Raw genomic sequence first — 7,037 nt, forward strand, 5'->3', positions numbered from 1 at the left:
TTAATAATTGCGCTCAAACCAAATGTCCTAGAACGAAATTTTCAAATGTAACTACTAGATTGTGATACAATACACTATTGGGTGAAGTTTGGTTGACTTCTGCGCAGCGGTTTGGGAGTTAACATCAAAATTACATTTCTCGGCCATATCGCATAGATCTCACTGTGAAAAGGCTTAAATGGCTTTTTTAATTAAGTTTGATGATTGCGTTCAAACAAAATGTCCTAGAACAAAATTTTCAAATGTAACTACTAGATTGTGATACAATACACTATTGGGTGAAGTTTGGTTGACTTCTGCGCAGCGGTTTGGGAGTTAACATCAAAATTACATTTCTCGGCCATATCGCATAGATCTCACTGTGAAAAGGCTTAAATGACATTTTTAATTAAGTTTAATGATTGCGCTCAAACCAAATGTCCTAGAACGAAATTTTCAAATGTAACTACTAGAATGTGATACAATACACTATTGGGTGAAGTTTAGTTGACTTCTGCGCAGCGGTTTGGGAGTTAACATCAAAATTACATTTCTCGGCCATATCGCATAGATCTCACTGTGAAAAGGCTTAAATGGCTTTTTTGACCTAAGTTTGAGGATTGCGCTCAAATCAAATGTCCTAGAACCAAATTTCCACATGTAACTACTAGATTGTGATACAATACACTAATGGGTGAAGTTTGGTTGACTTCTGCGCAGCGGTTTGGGAGTTAACATCAAAATTACATTTCTCGGCCATATCGCATAGATCTCACTGTGAAAAGGCTTAAATGACTTTTTTAATTAAGTTTGATGATTGCGTTCAAACAAAATGTCCTAGAACAAAATTTTCAAATGTAACTACTAGATTGTGATACAATACACTATTGGGTGAAGTTTGGTTGACTTCTGCGCAGCGGTTTGGGAGTTAACATCAAAATTACATTTCTCGGCCATATCGCATAGATCTCACTGTGAAAAGGCTTAAATGGCTTTTTTGACCTAAGTTTGAGGATTGCGCTCAAATCAAATGTCCTAGAACCAAATTTCTACATGTAACTACTAGATTGTGATACAATACACTAATGGGTGAAGTTTGGTTGACTTCTGCGCAGCGGTTTGGGAGTTAACATCAAAATTACATTTCTCGGCCATATCGCATAGATCTCACTGTGAAAAGGCTTAAATGGCTTTTTTGACCTAAGTTTGAGGATTGCGCTCAAATCAAATGTCCTAGAACCAAATTTCCACATGTAACTACTAGATTGTGATACAATACACTAATGGGTGAAGTTTGGTTGACTTCTGCGCAGCGGTTTGGGAGTTAACATCAAAATTACATTTCTCGGCCATATCGCATAGATCTCACTGTGAAAAGGCTTAAATGACTTTTTTAATTAAGTTTGATGATTGCGCTCAAACAAAATTTCCTAGAACAAAATTTTCAAATGTAACTACTAGATTGTGATACAATACACTATTGGGTGAAGTTTGGTTGACTTCTGCGCAGCGGTTTGGGAGTTAACATCAAAATTACATTTCTCGGCCATATCGCATAGATCTCACTGTGAAAAGGCTTAAATGACTTTTTTAATTAAGTTTGATGATTGCGTTCAAACAAAATGTCCTAGAACAAAATTTTCAAATGTAACTACTAGATTGTGATACAATACACTATTGGGTGAAGTTTGGTTGACTTCTGCGCAGCGGTTTGGGAGTTAACATCAAAATTACATTTCTCGGCCATATCGCATAGATCTCACTGTGAAAAGGCTTAAATGACTTTTTTAATTAAGTTTAATGATTGCGCTCAAACCAAATGTCCTAGAACGAAATTTTCAAATGTAACTACTAGAATGTGATACAATACACTATTGGGTGAAGTTTAGTTGACTTATGCGCAGCGGTTTGGGAGTTAACATCAAAATTACATTTCTCGGCCATATCGCATAGATCTCACTGTGAAAAGGCTTAAATGGCTTTTTTGACCTAAGTTTGAGGATTGCGCTCAAATCAAATGTCCTAGAACCAAATTTCCACATGTAACTACTAGATTGTGATACAATACACTAATGGGTGAAGTTTGGTTTACTTCTGCGCAGCGGTTTGGGAGTTAACATCAAAATTACATTTCTCGGCCATATCGCACAGATCTCACTGTGAAAAGGCTTAAATGGCTTTTTTGACCTAAGTTTAATAATTGCGCTCAAACCAAATGTCCTAGAACGAAATTTTCAAATGTAACTACTAGAATGTGATACAATACACTATTGGGTGAAGTTTGGTTGACTTCTGCGCAGCGGTTTGGGAGTTAACATCAAAATTACATTTCTCGGCCATATCGCATAGATCTCACTGTGAAAAGGCTTAAATGGCTTTTTTGACCTAAGTTTGAGGATTGCGCTCAAATCAAATGTCCTAGAACCAAATTTCCACATGTAACTACTAGATTGTGATACAATACACTAATGGGTGAAGTTTGGTTGACTTCTGCGCAGCGGTTTGGGAGTTAACATCAAAATTACATTTCTCGGCCATATCGCATAGATCTCACTGTGAAAAGGCTTAAATGACTTTTTTAATTAAGTTTGATGATTGCGCTCAAACAAAATTTCCTAGAACAAAATTTTCAAATGTAACTACTAGATTGTGATACAATACACTATTGGGTGAAGTTTGGTTGACTTCTGCGCAGCGGTTTGGGAGTTAACATCAAAATTACATTTCTCGGCCATATCGCATAGATCTCACTGTGAAAAGGCTTAAATGACTTTTTTAATTAAGTTTGATGATTGCGTTCAAACAAAATGTCCTAGAACAAAATTTTCAAATGTAACTACTAGATTGTGATACAATACACTATTGGGTGAAGTTTGGTTGACTTCTGCGCAGCGGTTTGGGAGTTAACATCAAAATTACATTTCTCGGCCATATCGCATAGATCTCACTGTGAAAAGGCTTAAATGACTTTTTTAATTAAGTTTGATGATTGCGTTCAAACAAAATGTCCTAGAACAAAATTTTCAAATGTAACTACTAGATTGTGATACAATACACTATTGGGTGAAGTTTGGTTGACTTCTGCGCAGCGGTTTGGGAGTTAACATCAAAATTACATTTCTCGGCCATATCGCATAGATCTCACTGTGAAAAGGCTTAAATGGCTTTTTTGACCTAAGTTTAATGATTGCGCTCAAACCAAATGTCCTAGAACGAAATTTCCACATGTAACTACTAGATTGTGATACAATACACTATTGTGTGAAGTTTGGTTGACTTCTGCGCAGCGGTTTGGGAGTTAACATCAAAATTACATTTCTCGGCCATATCGCATAGATCTCACTGTGAAAAGGCTTAAATGGCTTTTTTGACCTAAGTTTAAGGATTGCGCTCAAATCAAATGTCCTAGAACCAAATTTCCACATGTAACTACTAGATTGTGATACAATACACTAATGGGTGAAGTTTGGTTGACTTCTGCGCAGCGGTTTGGGAGTTAACATCAAAATTACATTTCTCGGCCATATCGCATAGATCTCACTGTGAAAAGGCTTAAATGACTTTTTTAATTAAGTTTGATGATTGCGCTCAAACAAAATGTCCTAGAACAAAATTTTCAAATGTAACTACTAGATTGTGATACAATACACTATTGGGTGAAGTTTGGTTGACTTCTGCGCAGCGGTTAGGGAGTTAACATCAAAATTACATTTCTCGGCCATATCGCATAGATCTCACTGTGAAAAGGCTTAAATGGCTTTTTTGACCTAAGTTTGAGGATTGCGCTCAAATCAAATGTCCTAGAACCAAATTTCCACATGTAACTACTAGATTGTGATACAATACACTAATGGTTGAAGTTTGGTTGACTTCTGCGCAGCGGTTTGGGAGTTAACATCAAAATTACATTTCTCGGCCATATCGCATAGATCTCACTGTGAAAAGGCTTAAATGACTTTTTTTAATTAAGTTTGAAGATTGCGCTCAAATCAAATGTCCTAGAACTAAATTTCCAAATGTAACTACTAGATTGTGATAAAATACACTATTGGGTGAAGTTTGGTTGACTTCTGCGCAGCGGTTTGGGAGTTAACATCAAAATTACATTTCTCGGCCATATCGCATAGATCTCACTGTGAAAAGGCTTAAATGGCTTTTTTGACCTGTTTGAGGATTGCGCTCAAATCAAATGTCCTATAACCAAATTTCCACATGTAACTACTAGATTGTGATACAATACACTAATGGGTGAAGTTTGGTTTACTTCTGCGCAGCGGTTTGGGAGTTAACATCAAAATTACATTTCTCGGCCATATCGCATAGATCTCACTGTGAAAAGGCTTAAATGGCTTTTTTGACCTAAGTTTAATAATTGCGCTCAAACCAAATGTCCTAGAACGAAATTTTCAAATGTAACTACTAGAATGTGATACAATACACTATTGGGTGAAGTTTGGTTGACTTCTGCGCAGCGGTTTGGGAGTTAACATCAAAATTACATTTCTCGGCCATATCGCATAGATCTCACTGTGAAAAGGCTTAAATGGCTTTTTTGACCTAAGTTTGAGGATTGCGCTCAAATCAAATGTCCTAGAACCAAATTTCCACATGTAACTACTAGATTGTGATACAATACACTAATGGTTGAAGTTTGGTTGACTTCTGCGCAGCGGTTTGGGAGTTAACATCAAAATTACATTTCTCGGCCATATCGCATAGATCTCACTGTGAAAAGGCTTAAATGACTTTTTTTAATTAAGTTTGAAGATTGCGCTCAAATCAAATGTCCTAGAACTAAATTTCCAAATGTAACTACTAGATTGTGATAAAATACACTATTGGGTGAAGTTTGGTTGACTTCTGCGCAGCGGTTTGGGAGTTAACATCAAAATTACATTTCTCGGCCATATCGCATAGATCTCACTGTGAAAAGGCTTAAATGGCTTTTTTGACCTGTTTGAGGATTGCGCTCAAATCAAATGTCCTAGAACCAAATTTCCACATGTAACTACTAGATTGTGATACAATACACTAATGGGTGAAGTTTGGTTGACTTCTGCGCAGCGGTTTGGGAGTTAACATCAAAATTACATTTCTCGGCCATATCGCATAGATCTCACTGTGAAAAGGCTTAAATGACTTTTTTAATTAAGTTTGATGATTGCGTTCAAACAAAATGTCCTAGAACAAAATTTTCAAATGTAACTACTAGATTGTGATACAATACACTATTGGGTGAAGTTTGGTTGACTTCTGCGCAGCGGTTTGGGAGTTATCAAAATTACATTTCTCGGCCATATCGCATAGATCTCACTGTGAAAAGGCTTAAATGGCTTTTTTGACCTAAGTTTGAGGATTGCGCTCAAATCAAATGTCCTAGAACCAAATTTCCACATGTAACTACTAGATTGTGATACAATACACTAATGGGTGAAGTTTGGTTTACTTCTGCGCAGCGGTTTGGGAGTTAACATCAAAATTACATTTCTCGGCCATATCGCATAGATCTCACTGTGAAAAGGCTTAAATGGCTTTTTTGACCTAAGTTTAATAATTGCGCTCAAACCAAATGTCCTAAAACTAAATTTCCAAATGTAACTACTAGATTGTGATAAAATACACTATTGGGTGAAGTTTGGTTGACTTCTGCGCAGCGGTTTGGGAGTTAACATCAAAATTACATTTCTCGGCCATATCGCATAGATCTCACTGTGAAAAGGCTTAAATGGCTTTTTTGACCTAAGTTTGAGGATTGCGCTCAAATCAAATGTCCTAGAACCAAATTTCCACATGTAACTACTAGATTGTGATACAATACACTAATGGGTGAAGTTTGGTTGACTTCTGCGCAGCGGTTTGGGAGTTAACATCAAAATTACATTTCTCGGCCATATCGCATAGATCTCACTGTGAAAAGGCTTAAATGACTTTTTTAATTAAGTTTGATGATTGCGCTGAAACAAAATTTCCTAGAACAAAATTTTCAAATGTAACTACTAGATTGTGATACAATACACTATTGGGTGAAGTTTGGTTGACTTCTGCGCAGCGGTTTGGGAGTTAACATCAAAATTACATTTCTCGGCCATATCGCATAGATCTCACTGTGAAAAGGCTTAAATGGCTTTTTTGACCTGTTTGAGGATTGCGCTCAAATCAAATGTCCTATAACCAAATTTCCACATGTAACTACTAGATTGTGATACAATACACTAATGGTTGAAGTTTGGTTGACTTCTGCGCAGCGGTTTGGGAGTTAACATCAAAATTACATTTCTCGGCCATATCGCATAGATCTCACTGTGAAAAGGCTTAAATGACTTTTTTTAATTAAGTTTGAAGATTGCGCTCAAATCAAATGTCCTAGAACTAAATTTCCAAATGTAACTACTAGATTGTGATAAAATACACTATTGGGTGAAGTTTGGTTGACTTCTGCGCAGCGGTTTGGGAGTTAACATCAAAATTACATTTCTCGGCCATATCGCATAGATCTCACTGTGAAAAGGCTTAAATGGCTTTTTTGACCTGTTTGAGGATTGCGCTCAAATCAAATGTCCTATAACCAAATTTCCACATGTAACTACTAGATTGTGATACAATACACTAATGGGTGAAGTTTGGTTTACTTCTGCGCAGCGGTTTGGGAGTTAACATCAAAATTACATTTCTCGGCCATATCGCATAGATCTCACTGTGAAAAGGCTTAAATGGCTTTTTTGACCTAAGTTTAATAATTGCGCTCAAACCAAATGTCCTAGAACGAAATTTTCAAATGTAACTACTAGAATGTGATACAATACACTATTGGGTGAAGTTTGGTTGACTTCTGCGCAGCGGTTTGGGAGTTAACATCAAAATTACATTTCTCGGCCATATCGCATAGATCTCACTGTGAAAAGGCTTAAATGGCTTTTTTGACCTAAGTTTGAGGATTGCGCTCAAATCAAATGTCCTAGAACCAAATTTTCACATGTAACTACTAGATTGTGATACAATACACTAATGGGTGAAGTTTGGTTGACTTCTGCGCAGCGGTTTGGGAGTTAACATCAAAA

Source organism: Corythoichthys intestinalis, unplaced genomic scaffold, assembly GCF_030265065.1.
Source record: "Corythoichthys intestinalis isolate RoL2023-P3 unplaced genomic scaffold, ASM3026506v1 HiC_scaffold_30, whole genome shotgun sequence".
Lineage (NCBI taxonomy): Eukaryota > Metazoa > Chordata > Actinopteri > Syngnathiformes > Syngnathidae > Corythoichthys > Corythoichthys intestinalis.